Consider the following 17,393-nt stretch of genomic DNA (forward strand, 5'->3'; position numbering starts at 1 on the left):
GCAGCCGTCTGCGTAGCCTTTACTGGCTATTAAAATAGGGTGACCTCCCCCAAAAAAATGACGTGGGGTCCCCCTAAGTTTCATAGCTAGAAAGGCTACGCAGACAGCTGCGGGCTGATATTCATAGCCTAGAGAGGGGCCATGGATATTGGTCCCCCCCCCCCCCCCCGGCTACAAATACCAGCCCGCAGCCGCCCCAGAAATGGCGCATCTGTAAAATGCGCAAATTCCGGCACTTAGCCCCTCTCTTCCCATTCCCCTGTAATGGTGGGATATGGGGTAATAAGGGGTTAATGTTGCCTTGCTAATGTAAGGTGACATTAAGCCCAGTTAATAATGGAGAGGCGTCAATAAGATGTCTATCCATTGCTAATCCTATACTAGTGAAAGGGTTAAAAAAATAAAGACACAGCCAGAAAAAAATTATTTTGCTATTCTTAATTTAACCATACTTACCATACTCGATCGCCTGCAAAAAATTAAAAATAATAAACCGTATACTCCCTGTCCGACGCAGTCCAATTAACCCCTTCACCCCCGGAGCTTTTTCCGTTTTTCCATTTTCGTTTTTCGCTACCCTCCTTCCCAGAGCCATAACTTTTTTATTTTTCCGTCAATTTGGCCATGTGAGGGCTTATTTTTTGCGGGACGAGTTGTACTTTTGAACGACATCATTGGTTTTAGCATGTCGTGTACTAGAAAACGGGAAAAAAATTCCAAGTGCAGTGAAATTGCAAAAAAAGTGCAATCCCACACTTGTTTTTTGCTTGCCTATTTTGCTAGGTTCACTAAATGCTAAAACTGACCTGCCATTATGATTCTCCAGGTCACTACGAGTTTATAGACACCTAACATGACTAGGTTATTTTTCACCTAAGTGGTGAAAAAAAATTCCAAACTTTGCAAAAAACAAAACAAAACAAAATTGCGCCATTTTCCGATACTCGTAGCGTCTCCATTTTTCGTGATCTGGGGTCAGGTGAGGGCTTATTTTTTGCGTGCCGAGCTGGCGTTTTTAATGATAGCATTTTGGTGTAGATACGTTCTTTTGATCGCCCGTTATTGCATTTTAATGCAATGTCGTGGCGACCAAAAAAACGTAAATCTGGCGTTTCGAATTTTTTTCTCATTACGCCATTTAGCGATCAGGTTAATGCTTTTTTTTTATTGATAGATCGGGCGATTCTGAACGCGGCGATACCAAATATGTGTAGGTTGGGTTTTTTTTTTATTGATTTATTTTGATTGGGGCGAAAGGGGGGTGATTTAAACTTTTATATTTTTTTTATTTTTTTCACATTTTTAAAAACTTTTTTTTTTTACTTTTGCCATGCTTCAATAGCCTCCATGGGAGGCTAGAAGCAGGCACAGCCCGATCGGCTCTGCTATGCAGCAGTGATCATAAGATCGCTGCTACACAGCAGATTTGCAGGTGTGCTGTGAGCGCCGACCACAGGGTGGCGCTCACAGCCACCGGCAATCAGTAACCATAGAGGTCTCAAGGACCTCTATGGTTACCTTCCTGACACATCGCCGACCCCCGATCATGTGACGGGGGTCGGCGATGCGCTCATATCCGGCCGCACGGCCGGATGCGGTAGTTAAATGCCGCTGTCTGCGCTTGACAGCGGCATTTAACTAGTTAATAGCGGCGGGTGATCGCGATTTCACCCGCCGCTATTGCGCGCACATGTCAGCTGTAAAAAACAGCTGACATGTCGCGACTTTGATGTGCGCTCACCGCCGGAGCGCACATCAAAGCGGGGGTCCCGACATGTGACGTACTATACCGTCACATGTCGGGAAGGGGTTAATAACAAGTGTCCCACGATGATCTCCCCTATAGAAAAGTGACATCAGGTGATGTCACCGCTTTATTGGCCTTCAGTGACACACTGACAGGAGACAATGGCTCCTGCAGTGCATTACTGAGGTTACCTTAGTTCAGGGTCTTACTTTATGGCAAAGCTGTGCGGGAATTTTCCCACACAGCAGTGCCACAAGTGAGACTAGGGACTATTTTTTACAGTGGAGGAGGAATATATTGAAGAAGGATACCTTCCGTCATTGCATTCCTGGAGCCCCTGGTGAGCGGTCGCATCAGCTGATGTGGCTGCTCTCCACGGGAGATCGTCGTGGGACACTTGTATTAATTGGATATCTGCGGATCAGGGAGTATATTTTTTGTTTGTTATTTTAATATTTTTTACAGGTGACTGGCTTCGGGGATCAAGGTGATGGTGAGTATGTACTCTGTGTTGTATGTACTGTATGTCTATATGTATGTATTGTATGTAATGTATGAATGTGCTGTATGTTGTATGTACTGTTATATTTTGTATGTACTGTATGTTGTATGTACTGTTATATGTTGTATGTACTGTTGTATGTACTGTTGTATGTACTGTTATATGTACTGTTATATATTGTATGTACTGTTATATGTTGTATGTCGTATGTACTGTTGTATGTTCTGTTATATGTTGTATGTACTGTTATATGTTGTATGTCGTATGTACTGTTGTATGTTCTGTTATATGTTGTATGTACTGTTATATGTTGTATGTCGTATGTACTGTTGTATGTTCTGTTATATGTTGTATGTACTGTTATATGTTGTATGTCGTATGTACTGTTGTATGTTCTGTTATATGTTGTATGTACTGTTATATGTTGTATGTACTTTTGTATGTTGTATGTTCTGTTATATGTTGTATGTACTGTTATATGTTTGTGTCTTTTTTTTTTTACATTCAACACGTTAGCCGGATTATGGGACTACTACTGTCCCATCATTGGCTAATGTGTCAATCACTGTCACTGTAGCAGGCATAGCCCGATGGGACTTGCAGTCCCATCGGACGATGCCTACACACACACACCCCCCCGACAGACACGGCAGACCCCCCGACAGCCCCGTACAGACCCCCGACAGCCCGCACAGACCCCCGACAGACGACCCGGCAGCCCTGCACAGACCCCTGACAGCCCCGCAGACCCACACACACACGCAGACCCCCTGCCCGCACACACTTACACGCACAGTCTCCGCACACTTCCCTCCTCCCGATCTGCAGCCTTTCACCCGCAGCTAAACCGCAGATCTTTTTACATCTGCGGTTTTGCTGCGGATGTGCCCCACTCAATGCAAGTCAATGGGTACAGAAACGCTGCAGATCTGCACAAAGAATTGACGTGCTGCGGAAAAAACAACGCTCCGTTTCTGCACGTTTTTTTCTGCAGCATGTGCACAGTGGATTTCCATAGATTTACATGGTACTGTACACCGCATGGAAAACTGCCGCAGATCCAGAGCGTCAAAAGCACCGCAGATCTGTGGTAAAATCCGCAACGTGTGGACATGGCTTAAAATGCTTAAGTGCTATACAGATATTTCCTATCACTATTTCCTTTTTGATAATAGCTGTGTGAGTGCCCCTTGTTATTACATATAGATCACTATGTGCTCACTCTGTTTAGTAAACTTTACACTAAAAGGAATACTGTACATATGTGATAGAGTGACTGCGATCACATATATCAGTATCAGTCACAGATAGGGCCAAATAGTAGTAAGCGTGCTCGATTTACTCTAACATGTGTGACCCTCTCTACAATGGGCACATATATGCACATAACAAGGGATGACACTAATTTTACAAGTATGGCACATATGGGATTGCAGACCCCTAACATGATAATGCACATGCAAATAATAAAATGTGTCATAAGCAGAATCACAAATATGGCATGTATGGGATTATCATGCACCCTTCTTACAGCCTGTGATAGTACATACATGAAAGACAGGTTTCATATAGCAAAATTTAAGACATATAATACATATAGGATTATAATAAATCCCTCATATAAGATGTTCAAAGCAGAGTACCCCATCCAGAGTTCTCCCCTCATAAATGCAGTCAGGGGGTCATCAGCGGAAGGCAGAGTAAAGCAGCTCCTGCCAAATAGGTCGCATGTGTCTGATAGACTGTTGTTCATGCATATATTTGGTGAGAAGCCACTAGAGGAGTGACAAAACCCAAATCTCTTTGGTGCAAAAGGCCCCAAATGGTGTCATAAATGCATTGCTTGCCCCAATATGGCGAGGAGGGGGACATTTAGCTTGAGTGATGGAATGTCGACATTATCCATCACATAACATGTGAGACAGAGTTTGTCTTCTATCTGGCCACCTGTCCCTGTAAGCTGATGTATATAGGACTCACATCAAGAAACTCAAAGTCAGAATAAGGGAACATGTCTGAGACATTAATAATTCAAGGAAGATTGATCTGACTTAATTAAAACCCCTGCCGAGACATTTTAAAGCAAAACACAACTGTGATTCTAGTTTATTACGTGTCTCCGGCAATGATAGGGTCTTAGTCACAAACAGAGGTGGTGATTGGAAAAAGATCTTTCACTACTAGAAACCAATTGGATCTGGCAACTTAACACCATGCGTCCAAATAGCCTAAATGAAGTTCTCAGTTTTTACCCTTTCCTATGAGGTTTTGGTTTGAATGTTTTCTCTACACTTTTTAAAAAAACGGTTTTTAATTGACTTTATGTGTCTTATTTTTTCTTCTATTTTTTTATTTCAACAGGTCTCCCCACGGTCTAATGACCACCAAATAATTTATCTGGACTGTTATTTCCTATGGCGAAGACCCTATAGACTCCGGATAATCGTTATGTGCCACACTCTCTCCCCCTCCCCCACTTTTTTATCTTTGTACATTGAATACAATGATGACATATTTTGGGGGACACAGACCAAAATCTACTAATATTGCATTTTTGCAAGTAATAATTAAAAAAAAAAAAAAGTTTTTCATTGGTTAAGTTGTATGTTTTGTCCTATATGCAAATTGCCTCTTCTGAGAAAAAGAGGACTTAAACTCTATAGCGCCACCTGTTGGAAGTAGCGATCCTACAAGTCACAAACAACCCTTTAACGAGTCGTGCAATATGACTTAGGATAAAAGCCAAATCAGTATCTCAATTCGCAGACACGGTGTTTCGGGCTGTTGGCCCTCGTCAGTGCGAAGCATGAGAACTGATTTGGCTAGGTGAGAGGCTCTGGACTGGGGTCTAAGGGGTAGTGTTTCTCCTTATGGAGAGTGATTGTCCTATATGGTGTTTTTTGCCCCCCCCCCCCCTCCTTTCTCCCCTATTTGAGCAAACAGGACTATGATGGAAGTGCAATACATTGGTAAGTATACCAGGTATTTCAGTTTTATGATCGCACATAATAAATTATATATTGAATTATTTTAAAATTATATATATATTAAAAATTGTATATTACACCCCTTTTATACATTATACACCATCTGACATTTATAATGAATCACTATTTCACTCAAACAAGTTTTTCTACACACCTTTTTTTACATATTTTATTTATATTTACTTTGAACTTATTCAGTTTTGGTCAATTCCAACATATTTATTCATACTTTGAATTTTTTTTATATATATATATATATATATATATATATATATATATATATATATATATATATATATATATATATATATATATATATATATATATATATATATATATATATATATAAAAAAAAGCAAAAAGAAGGCAGCACTCCAGATACTTATCAAGGTGAAAACAAGAGGGATTTATTCAGCCCACATCTCTGTGCAACGTTTCGGCTCACACTGAGCCTTTTTCAAGCCTATATATATATATTAAGTGGCACTGGCACCTTCACAATTTCACTTTGGTTGCTCTCTTATCTCATTCAAATGGACTGTTTTGTTTAACACTTACCTCTACATTTATTGTCTATCATAGCTATGGAACTTGATGATTCGGTACTAGGCAGTAAAAATACTTTATCTTTACTTTTATTGTTCATCCTGAACCTCCTGCTTCATTGGAGGTGTTGAACTCTCGCTGTGTGTCGACCCGTCTGGTCTCCATGACGATGCGTCTATCCAGCGTCGTTCCGGACACTTCCCCTCAGTGACACCTTCCAATCGGGGGTGCCCAGGGGCGGAGTTACTAGTTACTAGGTATCGCTTATGACTCTGCTTCCTGGACGCCACATCAGCCGGGAGCGTCGCAGAAGCATGGTGACCAGAAAAATGCCCACAGGAAAAATATGTTGTGGTACTATAGGCCAATGGTATGCCAAGGGTGTGTCCAATCTGGCATGGCATTTCTAACGGGTCAAATAAGGTTTGAAAGATGGAAGAAATAGCAACTACCAATGTGATTGCAATGCACTGATTAACACAGATACATGCTTTGGAGCTAATACCTGGGGACAACCCCTTAAGGCCCCGTCTCACATAGCGAGATCGCTAGCGAGATCGCTGCTGAGTCACAAGTTTTGTGACGCAACAGCGACCTCCATAGCGATCTCGCTATGTGTGACACGTACCAGCGATCAGGCCCCTGCTGCGAGATCGCTGGTCGTGTCGGAATGGCCTGGACCTTTTTTTGGTCGTTGAGGCCCCGCTGACATCGCTGAATCGGTGTGTGTGACACCGATCCAGCGATGTCTTCACTGGTAACCAGGGTAAACATCGGGTTACTAAGCGCAGGGCCGCGCTTAGTAACCCGATGTTTACCCTGGTTACCAAAAAAAAACAAACACTACATACTCGCCTTTCGGTGTCCAGGTCCCTTGCCGTCTGCTTCCTGCTCTCACTGACTGCCGTACAGTGAGAAGTGAGAGCACAGCGGTGACGTCACTGCTGCTCTCACTTCTCACTGTACGGCCGGATCTCAGTCAGAGCAGGAAGCAGACGGCAAGGGACCTGGACACCGAAAGGCGAGTATGTAGTGTTTGTTTTTTTTGGTAACCAGGGTAAACATCGGGTTACTAAGCGCGGCCCTGCGCTTAGTAACCCGATGTTTACCCTGGTTACCCGGGTGCTGCAGGGGGACTTCGGCATCGTTGAAGACAGTTTCAACGATGCCGAAGTCGTTCCCCTGATCGTTGGTCGCTGGAGAGAGCTGTCTGTGTGACAGCTCCCCAGCGACCACACAGCGACTTACCAACGATCACGGCCAGGTCGTATCGCTGGTCGTGATCGTTGGTAAATCGCTTAGTGAGACGGGGCCTTTACTCTTTACAAAAAAAAACACTTGCCATGTGTTCTAATCAGTCCAGGTCTTTTGGCTTACCATAAACCCATATAAAAACACCCTTGGAAACACTTATCCATACTCTCTAAGGAAGCTGACGCAGCGAAAGGCGCGTAAGAGGTACAGTGGTAAATATGTTATTGCAATCTGTATACTACTTCTTCCTAGTCCTCTTCTAGTCCCCCTGATAGTCCATGGGGGTATCAGGGGTGGCAATCTAAAACAATTACTTGCACAACGTGAGTGTAGGTGGATTGTCACCCTTGATACTGTATCCCCCAAAGGATTAAATGAACAACTCAGTTTTGTTCCTTTCTTGTGATGGGTGGTAGGTGGGGGGCTTCCCACTATGTTCCACCACTTCCTTGGTCCTCTATATATATATATTTTTTTGCGATATTGGTGGGGACTTTTCGTCCTCATTTTTTGACTTATGATGACTTCTCCTCTTCCCCTGTATATTTCTCCTCCCTCTTTGGTTTTAATTTGTTTTTAATGTTTATTGTTCTTTCTTTTTAGCTATCCTGACTATATGGGGTTAATGTTATCGGGCCTTTAGTCTTGTCTTCAACCGCCGGACTACAGAGATTGACATCCTACATGTCTCCTATGGATGAAATGGACCTCTTTTCAATATTTTAATATTGTACTATCATTTGTGTTATGTGTATTTTTGCCTTTAGAAAAAATGTTTTATATATTATGCACTTTTGCACTTTCTTACACATATATTGCATCTGTACACTTTAGTTGTTGTAGTATACGGATAAGCACCATGGGGGAAAAATGTTTTATTAATCATGTATGCTGTATACTTTTTTAGATATACGTCTTATTTGCACAAATCTGTATTGCCCTTTCGCTATCAGATATTACAGTGTAACACCATGTTATTTTGGCACGTATTTTGTTGATAGTACTATTGTTGCGGTCATGAGAGTAGGATCGCTGATTATGTATATGAGCTGGGGGATTTTTTTATTATTTGTTTACTAATTGTGGTTCAATAGTGTGATATAGTAACTTGCTGTTATGTATAATTCATTACCTTACCTTATAATAGCGTTTTTACTTTATATCGCTCTTGTAAAAATCTCCCTGGCAATATGGCGGTCTGTATGGTCTTCGGCAAGATGGCCACTGGCTGTGCGCATGCGCGCTTCGGATCCACACCTCTCCTCTCTCCTGTGGGGCTATCTGACACAGCTGTGTGCGCATATAAACATGACGTCGATAGGCGGACTTCCGCCCTATGCGCACACGGCAATGACGGCTGCTATGGAGACAGGAGCCTGATCTCAAGTGCGCACGCGCCGACATGCCAAATACACTTCCGGTTTCTTCCCCATTTAAACCCATATGAGTGACCAATAGACATACCCCTTTTGAGAAAGCAGACCGCGAAACGTGCGTCAGGGGGCCGCCTGTGGAACCGGAGGGAACCATCCACCATTATGGGTAAGCTGATTCACTTGTATTAACAATTGTGCCTTCACATACGAGTTTGAGATATTGGATTTGTAAGTACAATAGTCCTGATGGTACAATGGACTCTGTATGGAGTCATGTGGGACTGTGTGATTGTGGCACACACCCATAATACGATTAGCACATGTTTGCTCAGCAACCCAGGGTGCTAATTTTTTGATTGTTCCCTCCTATTCCTCATGCATACCATTAGTTTCCTCCACACCTTATTTTTGGCTATGTGCCTGTTTTGTATTGTTATTTGAGTTGTAAGTATTGGTTGAATAAAATTTATACTACTTTTAACATGAGTTTTGGGATTTTGTTACTCCGTTCTCTTGTATTATATATGTGTGGGAGTTTCCTGAATGGTCCTTTAGATTTGGACAGCATTACTGGAGGGGATATACGACTGAACCCCTGGCCACAAAACTATTGTAGGTTTTTTGAGTTTTCTGTTGAAAATAATTTTTCTGTGCTTTTCACAGCGTCAAACTCTAAACAAATGGATTTTCGTACCCGGGACCAGACATGGCTTTCCCGGTTGCAAGAGGTGTTTAAAGAGGACTCTGGTGGTATTTTAACACTAGACGGAGGAGACTCAGGGGAGAGGATTAGTCGTTTAAAGTCGCTCTTATACAGGAGGACGAGGTTGTGGTGGAACAGGGCCTCTTTGGGTCAGTATCTGGCCCGTAATCTAATACCCAGGGGTTTGCGCATCCAAATCTTCCCGTCATTTGTAATTGAAGATGAGGTCTTTAAAGGGAAGTGGGAGGAGCTGGCCACCCAATGTTCTAGAGGTTTCATAGAACTGTTAATGGGATTGGATGAAACCAAATTGAATGATATTGAGAAAGAGATTGATACTCTACAGATATTAATCAAAGAAGATTTGACACCAGAAGCCCTGGTGAAACTCAATGGTGATCTAGATAAGGATTTCACTAAATGGGAGCAAGAAATAGGTGCAGTCAAGACTAAAAAACTACAAAGGGATAACACTGATTATCAAGACAATAAAGTCTATCGGTGGAGAAATCATTCCAAAAAGGCACGCCCTCCATCACAACCTAGGTCCGGTTCCATTACATCCCTGACCTCGGTTGAAGAATCGAGTGCTGCATCTGATCAATCAAGATCCACTGATAGAGCAACAAATAGAAAAATTCAACCTGGAAGAGCAGCAAAAGGACGATACAATCATAAAAGAAAAATTACATCTCCAATGCAATATGATTGTAAAGTGAAAAATACCAATTTGGAGGTAATCAATCTATCCTCCCATGCTCTTTCTAAAACACAGATTGAATTGTTAAAACTGGGTCTGAATTTTGTACCTTGCAATAATTTTGATTTCTTCACAGTCTTAAAAGATGTACATCTCTTTTGTCGTAAGCTGATACTTAAGAAATTATATAGCAAGAGAGAGCCGGACCTAGGCCCACTTACGGATGTGGAACGTCAAGCGTTAAATGCACTGGAGGATCTATTGAGGGAACAAGAACCCGAACCTTTAGGTAATTTTCCTGCATCGGTTGTACCCAGATCTCTCACATTCCCTCCCTTGTCCCTTTGCCCTCAGGTAGAGATCTTTTGTCGATTGGTTACAGAGGATCTTAAAAAAATACCAAAATACATATGTAATGACAATCTTACAAGTGTACAGAGGAAGGCCCTGAGGGACCTACAATCTTTGGACTCAGTGGTATATAAACCGGCGGACAAGGGAGGGAATGTGGTCATCTGGCCTACCGATAAATACGAAAGAGAGGCGTTCCGTCAACTGAGAAATAAAACTACATATCAGATCTTGACGAGTAATCCCTTACAGGGCTTCACCAGGGAGTTGGAATCCATCTTATCATATGCATATGAGTCAGGGTTGATTCCTAAAAAAGTTTTGGATGGTCTTTTACCTAAATCACCAAAAATTGCTACTTTCTACCTATTGCCCAAAGTGCACAAAGATGCTGTTAACCCCCCTGGCAGACCTATAGTCTCTGGCATAGGGGGGTTGAGTGACAATGTGTGTAAGTTTATTGATTTCTATCTCAAACCACTTGTAGAAACACTCCCCTCCTATGTCAGGGATACTACTGATGTACTTACAAGGGTCAATGGCCTGTCTCTTGAGGCGGGCATGCTCCTGGTTACGATTGATATAGAATCATTGTACACTTCAATCAGGCACTGTGATGGTCTGTTGGCGGCACGCTTCTTCCTCGAGACAGCCAACTGGGATGGACATTTTTCTGAATTTATTTTGGAATTGTTGGAATTTGTTTTGACGCACAATTTTTTTGTATTTAAAGATAAATTTTATTTACAAATACAGGGTACTGCCATGGGGGCGGCATGTGCTCCGTCTTATGCTAATTTATTTTTGGGCTACTGGGAACGTACCATCTTCCAGGGAGACGGAGCACATGCCGCGGACCAAGTGGTGGGCTGGTTTCGGTACATCGATGATGTGCTTATGATCTGGAACGGTGACGAGACCAGCCTGACCCAATTTATGCAGTACCTCAACACCAATTGTTTTAATTTGAAATTTACATATGTTTATGATTACAGTCGGATTAATTTTTTGGATATTACCATTTGTGTTGCCGAGGATGGATCTATTGAGACAGATCTCTATCGCAAAGAGACAGCAGTTAATGCATTACTGCATGCCTCCTCGGCACACAATTATTCAACTATTAAGGCCATCCCAGTTGGCCAGTTCTTGAGGAATAGGCGTATCTGCTCAACAGAAGCCCGCTTCGAGGGACAGTCCATGACCCTTATGAATAGGTTTAGAGCCAGGGGGTACAGCAATCGGTGCATTAGGGCTGGGTACAGACGAGCCAAACAGGCCCGTAGGGAGGACCTACTGCTACCATCACTAAAGAAAGTTGACACCTCAAGAGATAGTGTGACCAGATTTGTTTCTACGGCTAATTGCCGCTGGGATCGGATCCGTGAAATTATGACCAAGCATTGGTCTGTTTTACTCACTGATAATGCCTTGGCAAAACATCTGCCGTCCTCCCCTTGTATGGTACAACGTAGAGGGAAGAATTTGAAGGATAACTTGGTCGCCAGTCATTATGTGGCCAAGCATAACACCTTCCTCACTAGAACTAACCCTAGAGTAGGCTGCTTCCCGTGTGGATCCTGTGTCGCGTGTCCTAACATCCTTAGAAGTGGGACCTTCAAGTCATCTGATGGGAGCAGGGAATATATGATTAGGGAGTATATTTCCTGCAACTCAACATACGTGGTGTATTATGCCACTTGTCCCTGCTCCCTCATTTATGTCGGTCTCACTTCTAGGGAATTGAAAGTTAGGACGCGCGAACACGTTCGGGATATAGTGGCTTCAAAAGAGGTTTTGGACGTGTCTACACTCAAGACCATACCAAGGCATTTCTATACACATCACGGATCCGATCCTAGCGGTTTAAAAGTACGAGGGATTGATAGAGTCCATGGGGGTATCAGGGGTGGCAATCTAAAACAATTACTTGCACAACGTGAGTGTAGGTGGATTGTCACCCTTGATACTGTATCCCCCAAAGGATTAAATGAACAACTCAGTTTTGTTCCTTTCTTGTGATGGGTGGTAGGTGGGGGGCTTCCCACTATGTTCCACCACTTCCTTGGTCCTCTATATATATATATTTTTTTGCGATATTGGCGGGGACTTTTCGTCCTCATTTTTTGACTTATGATGACTTCTCCTCTTCCCCTGTATATTTCTCCTCCCTCTTTGGTTTTAATTTGTTTTTAATGTTTATTGTTCTTTCTTTTTAGCTATCCTGACTATATGGGGTTAATGTTATCGGGCCTTTAGTCTTGTCTTCAACCGCCGGACTACAGAGATTGACATCCTACATGTCTCCTATGGATGAAATGGACCTCTTTTCAATATTTTAATATTGTACTATCATTTGTGTTATGTGTATTTTTGCCTTTAGAAAAAATGTTTTATATATTATGCACTTTTGCACTTTCTTACACATATATTGCATCTGTACACTTTAGTTGTTGTAGTATACGGATAAGCACCATGGGGGAAAAATGTTTTATTAATCATGTATGCTGTATACTTTTTTAGATATACGTCTTATTTGCACAAATCTGTATTGCCCTTTCGCTATCAGATATTACAGTGTAACACCATGTTATTTTGGCACGTATTTTGTTGATAGTACTATTGTTGCGGTCATGAGAGTAGGATCGCTGATTATGTATATGAGCTGGGGGATTTTTTTATTATTTGTTTACTAATTGTGGTTCAATAGTGTGATATAGTAACTTGCTGTTATGTATAATTCATTACCTTACCTTATAATAGCGTTTTTACTTTATATCGCTCTTGTAAAAATCTCCCTGGCAATATGGCGGTCTGTATGGTCTTCGGCAAGATGGCCACTGGCTGTGCGCATGCGCGCTTCGGATCCACACCTCTCCTCTCTCCTGTGGGGCTATCTGACACAGCTGTGTGCGCATATAAACATGACGTCGATAGGCGGACTTCCGCCCTATGCGCACACGGCAATGACGGCTGCTATGGAGACAGGAGCCTGATCTCAAGTGCGCACGCGCCGACATGCCAAATACACTTCCGGTTTCTTCCCCATTTAAACCCATATGAGTGACCAATAGACATACCCCTTTTGAGAAAGCAGACCGCGAAACGTGCGTCAGGGGGCCGCCTGTGGAACCGGAGGGAACCATCCACCATTATGGGTAAGCTGATTCACTTGTATTAACAATTGTGCCTTCACATACGAGTTTGAGATATTGGATTTTTAAGTACAATAGTCCTGATGGTACAATGGACTCTGTATGGAGTCATGTGGGACTGTGTGATTGTGGCACACACCCATAATACGATTAGCACATGTTTGCTCAGCAACCCAGGGTGCTAATTTTTTGATTGTTCCCTCCTATTCCTCATGCATACCATTAGTTTCCTCCACACCTTATTTTTGGCTATGTGCCTGTTTTGTATTGTTATTTGAGTTGTAAGTATTGGTTGAATAAAATTTATACTACTTTTAACATGAGTTTTGGGATTTTGTTACTCCGTTCTCTTGTATTATATTCTTCCTAGTCCTGTATAGGATGTTCTAATTAATCATTTTTATTTGTCCCAAGGAGATTTGCTCCTTCAAATTACAGTTCAGACCAAAAGTTTGGACACACCTTCTCATTTAAAGATTTTTCAGTATTTTCATGACTATGAAAATTGTACATTCACACTGAAGGCATCAAAACTATGAATTAACACATGTGGAATTATATACTTAACAAAAAAGTGTGAATCAACTGAAATTATGTCTTATATTCTAGGTTCTTCAAAGTAGCCACCTTTTGCTTTGATGACTGCTTTGCACACTCTTGGCATTCTCTTGATGAGCTTCAAGAGGTAGTCACCGGAAATGGTTTGCACTTCACAGGTGTGCCCTGTCAGGTTTAATAAGTGGGATTTCTTGTCTTATAAATGGGGTTGGGACCATCAGTTGTGTTGTGCAGAAGTCTGGTGGATACACAGCTGATAGTCCTACTAAATAGACTGATAGAATTTGTATTATGGCAAGAAAAAAGCAGCTAAGTAAAGAAAAACGAGTGGCCATCATTACGTTAAGAAATGAAGGTTAGTCGGTCTGAAAAATTGGGAAAACTTTGAAAGTGTCCCCAAGTGCAGTGGCAAAAACCATCAAGCGCTACAAAGAAACTGGCTCACATGAGGACCGCCCCAGGAATGGAAGACCAAGAGTCACATCTGCTTCTGAAGATAAGTTTATCTGAGTCACCAGCCTCAGAAATCGCAGGTTAACAGCAGCTCAGATTAGAGACCAGGTCAATGCCACACAAAGTTCTAGCAGCAGACACATCTCTACAACAACTGTTAAGAGGAGACTTAGTGCAGCAGGCCTTCATGGTAAAATAGCTGCTAGGAAACCACTGCTAAGGACAGAAAACAAGCAGAAGAGACTTGTTTGGGCTAAAGAACACAAGGAATGGGCATTAGACCAGTGGAAATCTGTGCTTTGGTCTGATGAGTCCAAATTTGACATCTTTGGTTCCAACCACCGTCTCTTTGTGCGACCAGAAAAGGTGAACGGATGGACGCTACATGTCTGGTTCCCACCGTGAAGCATGGAGGAGGAGGTGTGATGGTGTGGGGGTGCTTTGCTGGTGACACTGTTGGGGATTTATTCAAAATTGAAGGCATACTGAACCAGCATGGCTACCACAGCATCGTGCAGCGGCATGCTATTCCATCCAGTTTGCGTTTAGTTGGACCATCATTTATTTTTCAACAGGACAATGACCCCAAAGACACCTTCAGGCTGTGTAAGGGCTATTTGACCAAGAAGGAGAGTGATGGGGTGCTACGCCAGATGATCTGACCGTGACAGTCACCAGACCTGAACCCAATCGAGATGGTTTGGGGTGAGCTGGAATGCAGAGTGAAGGCAAAAGGGCCAACAAGTGCTAAGCATCTCTGGGAACTCCTTCAAGATTGTTGGAAGACCATTCCCGGTGACTACCTCTTGAAGCTCATCAAGAGAATGCCAAGCGTGTGCAAAGCAGTCATCAAACCAAAAGGTGGCTACTTTGAAGAACCTAGAATATAAGATATAATTTCAGTTGTTTCACACTTTGTTTGTTAAGTATATAATTCCACGTGTTAATTCATAGTTTTGATGCCTTCAGTGTGAATGTACAATTTTCATAGTCATGAAAATACAGAAAAATCTTTAAATGAGAAGGTGTGTCCAAACTTTTGGTCTGTACTGTATATGCACCTCATTATGCTCATGATACATATGGTACAGTACTTGCTTATACCCTATATTGCCTGACTAGTTTTCCATGAGTGTGATGTATTGATTGCCTGTGAATTTGCTCTGTGTCCACACATGTTATAGGTGTTACATTGACTGGTGCACCACACCAGCTGATTTTTCTAAACTGCTTCTCAAGCCTCATAGCTGCAAATATGTACACTGCTCAAAAATTAAAGGGAACATTTAAACAACAGAATCTAACTCCAAGTAAATCAAACTTCTGTGAAATCAAACTGTCCACTTACCAATAATAATAATAATAATAATAATCTTTATTTATATAGCGCCAACATATTCCGCAGCGCTTTACAGTTTAACAGTTTCAAACACAACAGTCATAACGAGGCATCTCCAGGCTCAGAGCAGCTGCAGTGCACAGTGACCCATGTATAACATAAAGTTTTAAGAAGATTGTTATAATGTCTTGAAATTTGACGACCTGGGGGCAGAGATTAGCGGCGTTGGGGGAGGGGCTTACCATTTAGGGCCCACTAAGTGCAGGATGCATCTTGGAATGGGGACATGATTGGATGAGGTAAGTAATGTTGCTTTACTGTAATGTTTAGGCTATGTGCCTACATTGCAGAATAGAAGCAAATTTTTCCTCATCAAAACCGCACACCCTGGCCAGGGAAAATGCATGCGGATTTTGATGCATTTTTGACGCGTTTTTCATGCGTTTTTTCTAAACGTTTTTTAAGCGTTTTTGAGCACAAATAAACTTAGAACAAAAAAAGGCTCCTATGAGGTAATTTCTTCCTAGTCCAAACGGACTGACCTGATCAGGGTCACCTTGTTGACTGTGGGATGGCTTTTATGCTACTTTTGATCAAAAACGTTATTACTAAGAACCCTGTGCTATTCAAATGCACTTTTGCTTTTTACTTATTTAGTTACAGCAGGGTTTTTGCTCATTTTGCTTCTTGTAGGTTTTGTCGGTTCAACTCTGTTGTTTGGTGAGTGTATTTTGTATGATTGTTATTTACATTTATCCCAGTCTGTCTTCCCTTGTTTGGCTAGTGTTATCTCATACACTTCACTTTCCCATTTCCCTGGGCAGGGGAAGGGGTTAATTAGGGTTGATGTAGGAGCATATTAATGCGTGTAAACCCAATGTCTCCATCTTCAAGAGTTATCCAGGGGACAGTGATAGACTGGGGCATCTCTAGTTCTTAGGACCTGGTTAGCACCCACAGTCCACACGTATTAAAATTGAATCATTACAAAAGCCTAAATATGAATGAGGCCAAGCATTGCCTAATCCATGGTTATATTACCTATCTTCTGAAAGTCAACATATGGTAGGCTGGAGGGAACATGACAATAAGGCTATGTGCACACGTTGTGGATTTGTTGCGGATCCGCAGTATTTTTTCTGCGCAGAAATGCACCAAATCCTCAAAAGATTGCTCAAGCAATGTTAATCAATGGGAATCCAGAATTGGTGTGCACATGCTGTGGAAATTGCGTCCTGATTCTCGGTGTTTTATTTTCCATAACATGTCAATTCTTTTTGCAGATCTGCAGGGTTTCTGCACCCTTTGAGTTACATTGAGCCAAATCCGCAGCCAAAATGCAGGTGTAAAAAGGTTTGCAGATTTGCTGTGGAACTGCATACCAAAAATGCTGCAGAAAGCAAGGAGGAAGAGTGTGTGGGTGGAGAATATGTGTGTGGGTGAAGAGATGTGACTGCTCTACCCTGCCTCCGGTGATACATTGACAGGAAGTGATCCTTCCCGTAGTGTATCACTGCACCACCGTGAGATTTCACTGGAGTACATCAGCTAATCAGCTCTGGTTCTCACTTACGGCACTGCTGCGTGAGAAAATTCTCATGCAGCGGTGCCATGAGAGCACGAACTCCGATGAACTCTCAGTGATACACTGCAGGTGCAATTACCTCCTGTCAGTGTATCATCAGTGTTAGAATCTGTTTTGTTTGTTACTATCCTCCATTT

This window comes from Ranitomeya variabilis, chromosome 4 (assembly GCF_051348905.1).
Source record: "Ranitomeya variabilis isolate aRanVar5 chromosome 4, aRanVar5.hap1, whole genome shotgun sequence".
Taxonomy (NCBI): Eukaryota; Metazoa; Chordata; class Amphibia; order Anura; family Dendrobatidae; genus Ranitomeya; species Ranitomeya variabilis.